The sequence below is a fragment of the Gasterosteus aculeatus genome, chromosome 5 (assembly GCF_964276395.1).
Source record: "Gasterosteus aculeatus chromosome 5, fGasAcu3.hap1.1, whole genome shotgun sequence".
NCBI lineage: Eukaryota > Metazoa > Chordata > Actinopteri > Perciformes > Gasterosteidae > Gasterosteus > Gasterosteus aculeatus.
Genome location: NC_135692.1, coordinates 5,285,742 through 5,302,955, shown reverse-complemented (window position 1 = coordinate 5,302,955; position 17,214 = coordinate 5,285,742). Strand labels below are relative to the sequence as shown.

At 44.9% G+C, this 17,214-nt stretch overlaps 1 long non-coding RNA gene across 1 annotated transcript; it reads left to right on the top strand.

The window, feature by feature from the left end:
• The first annotated feature begins 200 nt into the window (after positions 1 to 200).
• Positions 201 to 1,271, top strand: LOC144407985 (uncharacterized). The gene is made up of 2 exons (XR_013467722.1): positions 201 to 334; positions 416 to 1,271. It is a non-coding gene; the product is annotated as an uncharacterized LOC144407985 (long non-coding RNA).
• The last annotated feature ends 15,943 nt before the right edge of the window (positions 1,272 to 17,214 follow it).

Genomic DNA, 17,214 nt, shown 5'->3' with positions numbered 1-17,214 from the left:
GTAGAGCGCACATTGGCAACGTTTGCTGAGCTGCTGTTGCAGGTTTAACTTGGTCCTGATAAGGATATTTATTACAGCTTCCTTTGCGGTGTATCTCTGGGCTGTAGTTGGTCAAGAGGCACTTGAGGGAAAAATAAAAAGGAACTCTGTGTCATGATCTGACTTGGCTTTGGAGGTGTGGTTTCAGACTGGGAGAGCAGGTTTCCCTGGTTACCTGGGCGGAGTCTGGTGGCTGCCTGCTGTCACACCTATACTGTATTTACGATCGTCAGGAACCCCTCTTAAGGAACAGCAGGAGCACCAGTCTTCGCCAGATCGTTTTGCCTTCCTAGTGGTAACTTGGCCACCTCTCACCCGAGATTGATTTTCAAAGGAAAGAGTTTTTTGTTGCATTGACTTTTTTTTCGTGTTTCAGTCCCATCCCAGCCTGCTTCGCCGGAACCTGACGGATTCCCCGGCTTCCCCTCTCGCCCTCCGCGGCTTGGGAGAACTCCTCAAGCCAGTCGGATCATTACCTCTCCCTCCAGCGTGGATTCTATCTACCGCACCGCTCCTGCCGCCAGCTCCAGGAACACCACTCCCTTCCACCACAATGTGCGAGAATGACATGTTAACCTATTGCATTCGACTGTCTTCCACTTTGTCTGATGTAAGAAAACAGGTTGTAGCTGCACTTCCGAGAGAAGCAACGGGTCCACTACACCGACTGCAACCAGGTGACTTCGTGGTGGTGAAGGACTTCAGGAGGAAAAGTTGGAAAGCTAAACGGTGGCAGGGTCCATTCCAGATTCTCCTGGTCACCCAAACAGCGGTCAAGGTACCTGAAAGGGCGACTTGGGTCCACGCATCCCATTGCAAGAAGGTTCCAGATCCAGTACCAGCAGTGGGCTCAGGCGACCCTACCTCCACAACAAGTGTCAATCAACCGACACCACCGATCCAGTGACCACGGACAGGCAGTTGACCGACAGACACACAGTGCATTGTGATCTGTGTTGACTGTCTACAACGCGGGTGCCTCACAAGAAAGAAGGTTGGCAGACTCTACATCCCAACGTGTACCTGCGGACCAACACAAGAAGAAGAACACGGCCAGGACCCCTCCACATAGACACAGTAGTCGTTTGTGCCACGACAGTTTTTTAGGGAGTTTTTGTTCTGTGGCAGGCAAAGTTTTGTGAGCGATGTTCAGATGTTCATGTTTGTGATATTTGATGGATGAACTATTTAAGTCTCTCTGCTGCCAAAATAAAAAAATTGTATCCTCTGAATCCTGCTTTTGAGTTCAACCCTCGTTCTGACTATCACCCGATGACATTAGGATCTGGCCAAACGTGGACTCGGCGGATTCATTTCATTCAGCCTTATCCCACCAGGGACTGGTCTTGGGAGAGCATGATAAGGCTCTCCGATCACTAAATTACCAACAGGGACACTGTAACCAACGTTTGGACCAAGTTCTCGAGATGATTGTGAAAATGAATGATCATCTGTCTACTCTCTCCACAGTGTCTCCTGCTGACGGAAACCCACCTATGCCACCTCAAGTCCCGGTGCCCCCCACACCTCTGGCTGAGCCTCAGTTCTGGAACATCACCTTCCCTACTCCTGACTCCTATGCTGGTGACATTGGTGGTCTCCTTCCGTGTACTCTTGCCATGACTCAGTCTCCTCGCTCCTTCCCCTCGGATTCAGCAAAAATTTCTTTTGTGATTGGCCTTCTGAAGGACAAAGCCTTAGCTTGGGCCTTGGCCTTCTCCAGGACCAACACCCTTGAGTCTTATCCTTTCGCTGACTTGTTGAGAAATTTCGTACCACTTTTAATAATCCACTTGGCCATAATAACGCCTCAAAGCGCTTATTAATCTTGCGGCAGGGAAATCAATCCGTCGCAGACTTTCTCATCGAGTTTTGTATTCTCTCTGCAGAGACAGGTTTGGGTTCAGATGCCCTAAGAGGTATCCTGTTGAATTCGCTCAATGATCAAATTAAGGACCAACTAACGTTCCGTGACGAACCAGCCTCATTCGAAGAATTAGCTTCATTAGCAGTCAGGGTCGACAACCGCATCCGAGAACGTAGGAAGGAGAGGGACTCAAACTCCCATAAACCATTACGCGGTTATCCTCCGCCGAACTCAAATTTCCCTTAGCCCCTGCGTGAGCACGGCCCTCGTGAGGCCTATCTTCCACCGCTGCCTGCCGTTTTTCCCCCTGGTTCCTGTGTGTTATTGGCCTTTTGACTATTAAAGTCTTTTGTTTTCCGTGAAGTCTGCATTTGAGTCCTGCCTCCTCCACGCATCCCTTGACAGAATGAAGCGACCAAAGCAGGGCTCAGCAGACCTGCTGCCAGATTACGGACCTGAGTACTTGGACGTAAGAAGTCCATTCTGGCGGCGGAAAACCAATTTCATCTTCGGTCCCAGGGGCTATCAGCTCGCCTGCCTCGAGCTCCGGGATCTTCTAAATCCCAGGAGGAGCCCTGGCCATCGCTGGGCCGCCGCAGCGATCTCCCGTTCCCGCTGGGCCGCCGCAGCGATCTCCCGTTCCCGCTGAGCCGCCGCAGCGATCTCCCGTTCCCGCTGGGCCGCCGCAGCGATCTCCCGTTCCCGCTGGGCCGCCGCAGCGATCTCCCGTTCCCCGACTTGGTCCTCCGACCCCGAGACTCTCAGCCCCGACCCCGACTCGGCCAGTCCCCGCTCCGAGACTCTCAGCCCCGACCCCGACTCGGCCAGTCCCCGCCCCGAGACTCTCAGCCCCGACCCCGACTCGGCCAGTCCCCGCTCCGAGACTCTCAGCCCCGACCCCGACGCCCCCAGACCCCGCTCCGAGACTCTCAGCCCCGACCCCGACGCAATCCATAATCCACACATTCACTGGGCTAGCCAAAGAATTGAGAGTTGGTGTCACGGTGTGGTTCACTTCCTGTTGTATTTTGTAGTTTTCTGCCACTCGTGTCCCCGGGTAACTTCACTTCCTGCCTTGTCCAGTCATCCCCTGTGATCGTCAAATAGTTTCCACCTGTGTCCAATCACCTGCACCTCCCTTGTGTATGTAAGCAGTGTGTCTCTTGTGTCACTTGTCGCGTCATTGTCTATTGTCGTGGATGTCCGTAGTTTCCTGCCTGCCGTTTTTCCCCCTGGTTCCTGTGTGTTTTTGGCCTTTTGACTATTAAAGTCTTTCGTTTTCCGTGAAGTCTGCATTTGAGTCCTGCCTCCTCCACGCATCCTTGACAGTTGGAGCCTACATTGCTTGTCCTCATGTCTTCCCTCCGCGTCACCCGTCACCAACCAGGCCAACAATCCACCAGAATCTCCGGTCAACCTATCCAACATACCTGTGGATTATCATGATTTAAGTTCTGTATTTAGTAAAGACAAGGCTCTCTCTTCCTCCACACAGACCTTATGATTGCGCTATCGATCTGCGTCCCGATGCTCCGTTACCTTCCAGTCGCCTGTTCAATCTATCCCGTCCTGAGAGGATGGCGATGGAGACATACATTCAAGAGTCAGTGACCGCCGGTATTATACGCCCCTCCTCGTCACCAGTTGGAGCTGGTTTCTTTTTTGTTGCCAAAAAGGATAAGATACTTCATCCCTGTATTGACTACCGTGGCCTTAACGAGATCACTGTTTAAATCAAATACCCCCTACCGCTCATCTCCTCCGCTTTCAAGCCCATACAGGGATCCACCATCTTTTCCAAACTAGACCTCCGCAACGCTTACCATCTGGTGCGCATACGTCAGGGTGACGAATGGAAGACCGCTTTCAACACCCCGTTAGGTCACTTTGAATACTTGGTGATGCCCTTTGGTTTAATCAATGCCCCAGCTGTATTCCAAGCCTTGGTTAATGATGTCTTGAGAGACTTCCTCCATAAGTTTGTTTTTGTTTATCTGGACGACACTCATTTTTTCTCGTTCTCTGGAGGATCACAAGCACATGCACGTTCGAGCTGTACTACAGAGATTGCTGGAGAATCGCCTTCATGTTAAGACTGAGAAGTGTGAATTTCATACCCCCTTCCGTGTCATTCCTGGGTTATATTTTCGAGGGTGGGCAGGTGAGAACAGATCCTCACAAAATTAAAGCCGTGGCTGAGTGGCCTGTTCCCCCCTCGTAAAGACCTACAACGGTTCTTGGGGTTCGCAAACTTTTACAGTCGGTTCATTCGCAACTATAGTCAGGTTGCTACCCCTCTCACTCGCCTAACTTCTACGAAACTGTCATTCCTGTGGTCTCCTGAGGCTGACGCCACGTTTGCGACCCTCAAGAGCCGCTTCACTTCAGCCCCTATTCTCATCCAGCCAGATTCCGAGCGACAGTTTGTGGTGGAGGTAGACGCCTCTGATTCTGGAGTCTGGGCCGTCTTATCCTAGAGATCAGAGACCGAAGGGAAGATGCATCCATGCGCCTATTTTTCACGTAAACTGTCACTGGCTGAGCAGAACTATGATGTGGGCAACAGAGAGCTACTGGCGGTAAAATTAGCTCTGGAAGAATGGAGACACTGGCTGGAGGGTGCTAAAAATCCGTTCGTGGTCTGGACCCATCATAAGAACCTGATCTTTCTCAGAGATGCCAAGAGGTTAAACTCCAGGCAGGCACTATTCTTCGGGCGAACTTCCCACTTACTTATTGACCAGTCACCCGCAACGTAAAGCCGGATGCCCTCTCTCGTCTGTACTCCACTAGCTCTCCGGACACCCCCGACAATATCCTGCCTAGTACCTGTGTTTTAGGTGTGACCTGGGCCGTAGAGGACCAGATCCAACGAGGTCTGAACAACGACCCTGGCACTGGGCCTCCTAATCGCCGATACGTTCCGATACGTGATACGTGCCGCCTGGATCCCTGTGCCTCTCTGCCTCTCCAGCATCTTCCCCGGCCATGGATCCCGAATGAACTATTTAAGTCTCTCTGCTGCCAAAATAAAAAAATGTTATCCTCTGAATCCTGCTTTTGAGTTCAACCCTCGTTCTGGCTATCACCCCATGACACTCTGACTGTAATAAACCCCTCCAATCATTTCCCTTGATCCCAATGTAAGGTTTGTACTACCTGCCTGCTTACCTGAACACTGCTTTTTTCATTTGGATAAATGTAATGAATCGTAGTGCACACTTATTGGTTGGTCTAATGTTGAAGGATCACATTTTGTGAAATAAGCATTATAGCTTGATGTAAGAATACCCGTTCTGAATGGGTCCATCACCACAACCTAATGAAAGAAACGGATTGAGGAAGAAAAAAACAAATGCAGGGTATCGTCAAGCCCATTTTAGGAATGCATATGCTCTCTAGTAGTTTGAATGCATGTTATTGCATAATCGGAAGTTTTTATTTTGCATAGAAACTATTGCTGTGAAGCATTTCATGCTGTGTAAAAGTCTTTGTCAGCAGTTTTTAAATCCTGATCAAGATTCATTTTCCCATCGAAGGAGAGGTGAAACCTGGTCAGCAACTGTAGATTACCTGAGACAGGCGAGATGATGATCATTTGTATATCATCAACTTTAGGGCTAATTGATGTTCAAATGGTCAAATTCTAGAAGTATAGCTTTAAATCTTTTTCAAACTATATTTACCATCAATTTATTTTTTTTATTTCAGTGTTTTGGTCATTCTGGTAAAGCACAGCATGGGAACAAATGAAAGAATAAAGAAGTACAAGCCTGCGGTATGTCGAACCTTACTAATTCAACTTCCAGCAAGCCCTTCTGCCCTCACCTCTCCGCGTCTTTGTCTGCACAGCCCTTAGAAATGTTGGCCTAATGGAACTACAGGCTGTTGTGTGATCACCATCGAATGTCTGGTAAGTTCTGAGGGAGCAATCTGCCTCGTCAGTTTATAATCGATTCAAGAGAGGTTTGGTGGAGCAATTACACCACATGCAATGGTGGGAATACGGTGTTGTTTCTGCGCACTGGTGTCCTCTTCTCTGAAAAAACATTTGCAAAGCGCTTTGGAGGTGCTACATTTTGTTTGTCAGTCCACCTCTTGTGTTTGATCTTCCTCATTAGGTTTCCAAACCTTGTCTGCGATGTCAGTGTTTCCCACCTCTAAACTTTACCTTGTGTCCACATTGTGACCATGTAAACTTACTTCTTGTCATGTATCAGTGTGTTTGCTCGGCCACTGTGTGCCTAGATAGCGTTGGTGTAAAGCGATAAGGCTAAGTGAATGATTCCCTCTGGTAAATGGAGGGAAGCGGTAGACGGAGCAGAGCGCAGGCAACCAGCCATGGAAATCTGGATAATCCATTCTGCTGTATTAACGTCATTAAGAGAGAGAGGGAGAGCAAGTGAGTGATGCAAAGGAGGGACCGAGAGGCCGTTTTAGTGGGTGGATGGAGATTTCAGAAGTTGGTTCAGTGGTTCAAAAATAAAGCATTACAGTGGTGAGAAATAATAACGAAAACCTGCTTCTCTCATGCATTTATCCTGTCAAGTCACTGCATGCACCAACTGGTTTAAAACATTAGAGATGAAGGAGCAGCTTAAAGGTCTCACTTTTGTCCTGCATCGTTTTTTTGATCTGACCCTTTTGTACCAGCAATGCGTCTTTGAGCTAGTTTACGTAACTATACCGAAAACCACAAAAAACAGTGTCGGTTCTACTTCTATGGTCCCATCTTAACAGGTACTGGTCTAATATGCTTTGGATGAAATAATCTGTTGCAGCTCCTGCCAACTGGCACTGACGACTGATCTAATTAAGCGTAACACCTGTGATGTGGCAACTGACTTGCCGTTAAACTTGGATTCAATCTGTTCACTCACTGAAAGACCTTTATTAGAAGCTGCTGATTGAGGAACCGTTGTAGCCTGGAGTGAGGTCTGTGATCAGAGGCTCAGTGTTTCCTACACTGCCTGCAAAGTTGTGTGGTCATCAGTGTTACACTGTGGTTAAACTGGTAGCTCCCGGGTGTGACTGCAACTGCCTGGACGTGAAGCAGAGCGTCTTTTGAAAATGATCATGCATGCTAAGTGGTCTACAATTTTAGAAATGCAAATGCTGAAGCAAAAAACAAAGTTCTGATGTTTTTTCTTCCATTCTGCGGTATGTCATGGGCAAGAAGTTCTTTTGTTTTTTTCCCAAAGCGGCTGTAAAGCCAGAACAAAGGAGATCATTGTTTTAAATCCTGTTGTTTTTAAGTACTGATAATGTTATCAATATGGTCCTGACTAATTCTGGGCCGTTTTTCTATGTCCTTTTATGTCACATGGAAAAGTTCAATGTCCTTGCTCTGTCTGCTCAAATCCAAAAGAAAACTCATTGTGCAATGTTTGTCTTGAGCTGTTTATTCTGCTCATCCCCTGTTTCGTTTCATCAATTATGTCAAACTTGTTGCCTTTTTCTGGAAAAAGCAAGTGTACTCAGCGTGTTGAGGAGTACAGACGACAGCCAGGGAAATTTCCAAAGAAAAGCAGGACCATGTTGAAGTTCTAGAATTAGGAGTGTCACACAAACAACTTTGTCATTGTGGAAAAAGTAATAAGCTCAATTATGATTTGGCTCACATTAAGCCGCGCTTTGTGAGGCGGGGTTTGCGGTTAGTGTATGTTTTGAAGGCATTTTGAGTGTGGTGCTCGCATGTATCATTGCATCTACACGCCCCCACGTACACAAACATTTCATATTCATATTGAAACACACACACAGACTTACACACCTCGAGCCAGACTGTTGGATAAGCCTCATTTAACTTGCTGTGTAACTGTCTCTGTGTAACGAATGGCTTGTGTTCTGTAGTCACGAGTCCGGCCAGAACAACAGCATTACGGTTCCCTCTACACTGACCAGACACATGCACATACACACCCACACCTCTACACTAACCAGATATCCTGCCTGCAGCTCCATACATCACCTTAACGTCCACGCTACGCTTCATATCAGGGGCCACCTCAGTCCTAGTGCTATTTTTTTAAGCCGCACCAGTACCATCCTCCCCTCCTTGTTTGGGTCTCCCCTGTTAAAGATGCAACATCACGTCCCCTGCCACCGCCATCACTTTCTCATTCTGTCTACAGCTACTTGCAGTGAGAAATGATGACAAATGGCCTGGTTTTTATGGCTTGTTTTTTCTTCCTATTTTTCAGTTTGTTCTCTGCATGAAAAAAAAGTCTTACAAAGGAATTTGTAAGAATTTAGTGATGACTCAGCACAGTGCAGTGTTTTGCGGTTTGACCTTTTATGAGGTGTACGTGTTTATAAATGTGGACAGGATGGGTGTTTCTAACTGATTAGTATGAACAAACACACACACACACACACACACACTATGAGCGCGTGCAGGGGATTAGCAGAAGGAGGATCAGATTCCGGAGGATAGCAAGTTTGTAAATGTTTCTGTATCTGAGTTACTGCGACTGGAGTCACTGTTGACTATCCTAATGGCAGCAGGAGGAAACGGTTTGACTGCTGTGCCCACAAGCTCTGGCAGGTGACATCAGTCAAGGTTGGCAAAAATGCTTAGTGGTTAATAATGTCCTGAGTTTTGTCTGGATAAACAGCCCTCTGTGAGGAGTTCTATCGTCCTGTGTTGGTTGTCTTTACATTCTGTTGTTTCCTCCCAAAGCCTTAAGACATGCAGGCCAGAGCTGACGTGTGGGTCTAGACCTCAAGTTCCTATAATGCTTTGGGCAAAGTAAACAGGAATTATACTGTTATCATCATAGACTGTAGTGTACGTGGTTATCGTGATCTCACCTATTGCTTATTTTGCCATATTGAAGCCTTGAATTTTTCATTTACCATACTACATTCCATCCATAGCCATTTTTGCACCAAATTATGAAAGGTTACCATATTCGGCATGCTGAGGATTGCGTTCTCTGTTAGCGGCAGCAACCTGGCAATAAAAAATATACTCCTATGTTATGTTTGACTCTGAAGTGGGTTGAGAATATGTTGTTGGAGGCATTTTTCACACAAGCTACACACACAAGCTAAACAATTCGGTTCCGTTAACTTTTCGCTTCATGTGCTTTGTGCACAGCAGAGGGCATGCTCTTATTTAGCCCAGAGACCGACCCAAAATCCGAGCATGAGTCCTATAGTTGAAATAAGAAAACAAAGTTCCCAATCGTCATTTGATGAATCATGCAAATAGCATGTAAATAAAATCTAAACTAAAACAAAGACAACATGACAACAGGTCCGGTAATTATGTCTTTCCTTTAAATCGTGCAGCAGTACACAGCAGCACTGATTGGCAGGGCTCGACAATCTGACGGTGAGGGATAAAACGGCAAGTGCACTTGGGAGTACGGACAAGAGCACACTTCAAAAAAGAAGGCACATGGAAAGCCACGAGACCGAGCAACGGCCAGCCGATCATTTCGTTAATTCTGGAAGGAATTGCTGCCATACAGTGGGAGCAGACGGAAGAAATCGGCAGTTCCTCGAGGCACCCTGGAACATCTCGTTGCACGGCCAGCTGCAGCCTCGCCAGCGCCAAACACACCGTGATTGCGGCGTAATGCTATATAAAATAACACCAGCCAACGACATGCAGTCCTTTCTGGAGACATTCAAGGCCACAGGTGGGCATCCGGCTCGTGCCTCTCTTGGCGGGGGAGGCACAGACGGTGACCCGCCAGCCAGGCATAAGTATGCAGATATGCGCCGGAACATTGAGTTGTCCCAAGACCTGCAGAGGTTTTGCGAGGCCAGGCTGGAGCAGGGGGGCCCTTGGCCTATGCCCAGCAGCTAAGATATTCAGCCCCAGGTGGCTGCAGCCCTTGGCAGCATATTTTGTCCTGGGGTGTGGTGGACAAAGGAGCATGGAGGAAAATTATAAGCACTTGGTGTGATGTCACGTGAGAATCTGGTCCAGGTTTAGGAACATCATCAGTAGCTGTAAAACAAAGGTGCCTGGTTGAAAAAAATACAAGAAAAGGTACTTGTATTGCTTCTTTGTTCCAGCTCCAAAATCCTCGCCAAGTGGCAAGAGCCCTTTGTGGTCACATGGTGTCGGGGGGGTGTCAACTATGAGGTGGTGCGGGCTGACAGGGGCGGAGAGAGGCTGAGTCTGTTTCTCTGGTGTCTGCGGAGAGAGGAGCTGAAGCCCAAAGTTCCAAAGTCCACCAAACCGGACTTTGTGAAGCCCATCTCTCTGGGACGCAGTTTGCTTACATGTTCTCCCTTTGAATGGGCTGCTATGTTGGAAATAGGAGTGATAGACGACTTCATCTGTGCTTGGCGTAGCACAATCCATCTTCTTGTCAGGAAGGATGGATCTACACGGTTCTGCGTGGACTATCGCAGGATAAATAATGTGCCACTGCACGTTTCTTCACAACACTGGATTGAACTAAGGGCTACTGGCAGATTCCTGTCACCAGAGTCCAGAGGAAAAAAAAAAGACCTTCTCCTGTTTTATTTGTACCAATTCACCAAGCTTTCCTCTGGGTTGTTTGGTGCCAGCCACCTTCAAAGGCCTCGTGGACCGGGGTCTGTGTCCACACGCGACATATGCTACTCTCTTTTTGGATGATGTGATTATCCACAGCACCACCTGGGTGATGCATGTGCAGCAGGTGGTCGCAGTGCTAGAGTTCCTAAGGCAGGCTGGGCTCACCGCCAACTCAGGGATGTGTGCATTTGGACAGAGGGAGGTACTGGAGTATATTTACAGCGGGCGGGTGGGTGCCAGTGCAGCAGTGGCCCACGACAAAAAAAGGGGTGAGGTGGTTTTTGGGGCTGGCATGCCTCCTGACCGACCTGACCAGGAGAGGTACCTCAGATTCAATCCAGTGGTCAGAGCAATGTCATCTCAGGAATCTCTCTGCTCTCAGAGCGAGCTTCTTATCAGCTCTGCAAAAATCAGCCGTCCATATTGATCACTAGCTTCCAGACTAACAAATATTGACCCAATCTGACTTCTCACCTTATCCATAGATTAGAGGCAGAACACAGTGCCAGAACAGTGGGAAAGCCTGTTTATTTGCACGGGCATATCAGAAATGACAACAGTCCCAATGAAAAGAGCCACTGTATGTAAACCGCAGAGAGACCATATTATCTCTTTGACCATATAGAGTTATTAGGTTTCACACATCTGAATATTTTGGCATGAACCCCCAGCTGCTCATGTCAAACGTTGCAGAGCTGTTCAAAAATCCACACTGGTCCTTTCATCTCAATCATTGGTTTGATGCAGCCTCTTACAATCGTTAGCTTTTGTGTTTAGCATTATTATCATATCATCCTATTTTTGTCCGAACAACCCAGTTTTTTATATTACAAACGATCTAACGGATTTTTCCACAAATAGAGGACGCCAAAAAGGCTCTTGTATTACTCCTTTTAGGACATTTTATGTTTAGTAATGTGTAGTAAATTTCATCTTGAAAATGCTTTTGAAATATTTAGCAACAAACCAATGTAGTATTTCAAAAATTATTCTAATGACCTTAATACTTACTCCACTCCTACCTTGTGTCTTTGTCCAACCTTTTTCTTTCCCAAGCAACCTTAGCTTTATGTTAAGAAAAAGATTATGGATTGGGTTAATATACATAAATAACATGGGGCTCGACACAGACATCTGCAATCTCAACATGTTGTTAGTGAAGTAAGTAACAAATGTCATTGTGATCTCAGGAAACGTCTGCCTAAAGCTCCTGGCAAACTTATTCAAGAACATCACATGAGTGCCTCAACGGTCCATAAAATCAATAATATTTGAATAAATAGAAAAAAAAACTGACACAAGTTGAAACAGGCTCTTTGCTGCTCCTTGTTATTACTGCGGTTAAGTCATCAAGTAGGTCGGTAAGATGAAACTCAACATATTCCAACAATAAACTAGCAGGGACATTTAATGAAAATGTTTTTTCTTTTCTAAAGGTTATTCTAAAATTAGTAGTCCTGAAAACTGTTTATGTCCTTTAAGTGATGATCCACTGTGTTGTGGGACTTTAGAAGTGAATGTTTATTTCCCTCGGGTATTATGGGTCTAATTCAAAATCTAGGATGGGAGGCGCCATCACCCACAAACCCTTCCTTCGTTATTCAGGCCAGCTTTTTAGGCGCTCTGCCCAAACAGCAGACGGAAGAGAGGGAGAGCTAGTCTTAGTGACTCCGTACCATTCTTTTTTTTTAAAAGCCCCTAATTAAAATGTTTATTAGCCGATTAAACCCCACCATCCAGTTAGTGTTTCTTGTTCAGATCCATTCCTGCATAGCAATCAGAGCAGTGGGTCCCAGGCATGCGGTTTTACACACACAGCCACACATAAATGAAAATACTTCTCTGATTACTTCTTTTGGTTTTTCCTTTATTCCGCTTTCTTTCTTTTTTTTTATAACCAATGACTTTCCTTCATGTCTTTTCTTCGAATGACAACTGTGGTAGGCAGCACATGTGTAGGTTTTAGGGGTGTAGCGATTCATTCACTGAATCGATTAATCGATTTATATTCCTGCGATCCAACTGAATCGATCTGTGCTTTGCAAATCGACATTCCGGATGATATATATCGATTACAAATCGATTGAAATGGTACGTAATCGATTGTATCGATACTTGGAAGCTTCACATTGGATTTAAGCACAAAAACTGTATGGACGTGTTTTTTTATTTGTTTTTTAGCACTTTAGACACGTTAAACGTTACTGGATTCAGTCTGCCTGTCTGTGAAGTCATCAGTACGCAGCGGCAGCCGCGCGAAACTCGGAACAACAACAAAACACAGCGTGGAGGAGACAACTGCGAGCAAGACATTTACAAACCAACTTATTGATCCAGCGTGTGGAAACATTTTGGCTTTTGCAAACACGGAGGTGTTCTAAATAAGTCGGTCGCTGTTTGTAGAATATGTAGAAGCCAAATAAAAAACACGGAAACACGACAAATCTTTCCGGCCATCTACTAAGGCGCCGTGGGATTAAACAACGCCGACAGTCAGGCACCTCTAGCAGCGTCACCGCTGCAGCAGCAGCAGCAGGTAACTCCAGCTCTGCAGACACCTCAGGCCTCGCCACCACGAAACTCAACGTCACAGTAACAATTGCCAAGTTTAGCTGTAAAGACATGCGACCCTACAATGTGGTTGAAAATCCGGGGTTCTGTAAATTGATCCAAACATTGTGTAATTATTGTGTAATGTTTACATTGAAAATGGCACTTGATTCAAATAAAAGGTACAGGTAATACATTTGCCATTAATTGTTGTTTGCTTGTTTATAATATCCATAATTAATTTAAACGTGATTTCCTTACAAGAAACAACAGGGATCTCGCAAACTTTGCCTGCACTGTCCAGTAAAGTTACTGAATCGATTTTAAGTCACTGAATCGAATCGACCCATTAACAACAAATTAACCCAGAACGTCCATGAATCGAATCGGCAACCATGAATCGCGATTCGAATCGAATCGTTATTAAAATGAATTGTTACACCCCTAGTAGGTTTATCAGATATTTGCAAGGTAGAAGATAGTATTTCTTTCGCAAACATTCCCGTTTGTCTCAGGTTTTTTTTTATTGTCGCTCATCATGCAATGATCTACTGTACCTCTGGAACACAGATGTTAATACTAATGCTGTCCATTTTCTGCACATTTGCACCCAGGAGTTTCGCCCCAGGCGATCTTGAAGGCCCTTTGAGTGACCTTCTGCAGCAGTTATAAGCAGTCAAATTATGAAGAAGTATGAGACATGAGCCTATTTGATCGTTATACCAAGCGCAGCATTAGCATTTTAACTCTTATATCATTCACACGTCTTTTAAGTGATATAGTGTTGGCTTTGAGTGACAGGTGGATGCTGTCAGGTATTTCTCCGCTAATTATTCTGCTTCATCGAAGATCTACCTCTCTGTCCACATCTCGATTAGCCAAGATGGTGACGACCTCACTCTCCCCCTTTTTGCTTCACAACTACTCGTCAGAAATCCATGAGTGACGCCACAGAAACTAAGTCCATGTTTTATACACATTCCTCATCTCAGGGCACTGACCCTTTTGTAATAAAGCGGAAACTGGATTGTATCTTTAACTTTAAAGAAAAATAGGCCGACCAGCTGAACCGGGCTGAAAGAAGGCCAACACTTCCCATCCCTGGCACAGTCTGTCCATCACGGAGATGCGGATCAGAAACCGGAGATTAGAAGCAACAGGATTAATGAAACAAAAGACGTGTTACATCTTGCTCTGACTGGTTGTCACTTATTTCCACTATGCCCTTCTTCTCCTCTTCAGCCTGAAGAAACCATAATTATGTCTCGGGCCCAATGAAATCACTGATGCATCCATCTTCGTTAACTCTGTCAGGAAAAAAAAAGAAGCTAATAGCGGCAGTTGGCCTCTCTGTCTTGATTTTCGTCTTCCCACCTCTTGTCTGATTCCCAAACCTCAAGTTTTTGAGTTCAGAATACAGTCTACCACACATTTTTTTATTTTTGAATAACCAAATATACAATATGGGAGCTGGCATCTGGGTTTGAGAAAATAAAATCCCCTGCACCACAATCATGCAGTCATGGGTATAGAGATACAGTTGGGTTTCATTGTTGTGAAACCGACCTGGATATGGATAGGATAATTATAGTGGCAGAATTCACTACATTGAAACCATAAAAGTAAAAATGAAAAGCTACAATTCAACGTTTAAAAGCTTTAATCATATTGAGGATAGTTTGGAATGATGTCTCTCATAATGGCTTTAACCAAAAATCCACCCTTTTCTCATTATCACATTATATTTGTTCCATATGCAAATGTTAAATAGGTTTGATTTCCAAATCTCTGTCAACACGAGAGTCGGCTCAGCTTTTACGTTGCAGTGCCTTTATAATCTTCTCTACAAAGAACTAAAAATATATATTTTTACGAGTAAAAGTTTCCATGCTTTTACTGTTGTGTGGTTTGAGACAGAAACATGCTACCTGGTATCTGTAAAGTGCAGTGTTTATGTTTATGTTTGGGCTCAAAACCGTTTATGGTGAAAATGAAAGTGGTGAGGTCACAACGAGACATGAATATGAAAAACCCACACCCGACCTTCTAAAGGACGATCATCTTACAGATGGTTAGACATCAACAGGATTTCAGGAGAGAAAAACCGAGTGTGTGGTAAGTGTCTCGGGGGAGGGAACAGGGTTCAGTGTTTGGGATCACAGTTCACCTGGACCCTCCAGAGTTTGTATGTGTACTCGTGTCTGCACATGCGTATGAAGGGAGTATTTTTGTGCATCTAAGTGTCTAAAGAAGAAAATTGATGTAAAACTTGACCCCGGGAGGTTGACCTTTTCACCTTGGGGGTCATCCAGAGGTTGTACATCTGTGGGCAAGAGTGATGGGAGCTGTGTGAGTCGGGTTAAAATGTGCTCATCATGGAAGTCAGTCTTACTGCCGCATGTTTGCTCTCATGAGGGAATGTGTGGAATAATCAAGAGTTTTCTTGTGTGTTTTATCTGGAGATCCGCATACTTGTGGCTTGTGACAGCCGAAAAGGCTAGAGAAGCAACATTTTTCAGGATTCATCATTGATGATGGCTCCATTCCATCCAAGCCTCCCAATGAGCAGGATCGCATAATAGTGCAACCTGTAACCAGAAACTGTTGTACCTTAGTGGAATGCAGCCATTAATCACGTTATCATGACACCTCTGGGCTCTTCCTGCTGTGACGAGTTCACATCTCTAGTGCGGAAAAGGTCAGCTGCGAGCGCTGAACAAACGCGCCCAAACACCCCCCGCATGATCAAAGTACATCAGATGACATCATTAGTTAATGTTTGCGTGACACGGTACGGGAAGTAGCAAAATGTTCTATACTTCCTCAAACAAGTTTGAGGTTTATCTGTCTGCTCTGCTCGAGTGACTGGCAGCGTCGCTGAAGGGCTGAGCTGATTTTTAAGGTTTTTCTTTGTCATTTCTTCTGCTGCAGTGAGACATTTTTGTGAGATGGCGCAATCTTGGAAAGGCAGACGTCCTGTTGCCAGCATAAATTAGGAACATTGAATTACTGATTTGTGAATTGTTTGTGTAAATGCAAAACAGTTTTCTCCCCCTTTCATCATGAATTCTGTAAGAACTGATTTTCTAATATGCAGGTCAAAAAATGTCTTTGTGTTTGGGTCGGCACAGAGATTTATTTGGGATGTCATACGTGTTGAACAGTTGCACGTTTACATACTATACTACTTTACTATAACTCGATCAGCCGAGCTGTCGATGTCAAGCCTATTTTAGTGACATCAAATGTTATACAGCAATGCAGTCAAGGAAGTAGGAGTGCTGTAGAGCTTGTTTGGATCCAGAAACAGCTGTCCCCTTCGAGGCGTGCTGCTTAAATAATGAGCATGTCAACAATCACCTCTCAAACCAAGGAGTGTTTGTGTCATTATAATCAATTAAACTGAGTTCACGACTGTCAAAAAGTGGAACAGGTCTAATATTTTAAAATCGTGAGGTAAGTAAGAGACCAAAGAAAACAACCTCTAATTAGGGTCTGTTTCACACCTGAATGCAAAAAGCCTAATTAAGGAGCTGCTAGAACCGAGGCAGTACCCTGCGAGGCAAAGTTCTACTTTAGAACTTTAGCTGGTCTGTTATATGAAGATATCTACACAATTAAATAAGATCTTTAAAATTAGTTATTTTCCAATTTTCACATGTTTTTCACTGACCTCAATAAACTCTGTACTCTTCTGCCTGCAAGTGTCATACAATATCTTCCTTTAAGAAACTAATTTAATCCAATGAATCGCGTTATTCAAATTTACTATGTCATATTTTGCACATTGGAAGCTAAAGTAAAAACCCTCATTAAATGTTTTGGATGTAAAAAAGGACATTTGGCACAGCCATACCTTTTAATATACATAGTAGCATCTGGAAATATTACACAGTAGTGGAGATGTATTATTGTGAATAGGACTTGTTGACACTTCTTTTCTTGTATTATCTCTTGTGCAGAAGATAGAAAACTCACCGTCCAAATATTTTATATACAGAGCATATAGCTCACCACTTCAGCATGTGGAGCAATCCAATTCTGGACGGACATGAAGGTTGCAATAATATGATTAGCCAACTGCAATCTGCTACAACCATCCATGCTGTAAAATCTCATATGTTCAAGCAAATGCTTTTTCAAGGTATGGCTAGATTTAAATGCTAATATTAAATGCAACATTTTACTTACATTCTCGAAAGACTCGCAATGAGTAGTGGTATTAATATTCAGATAG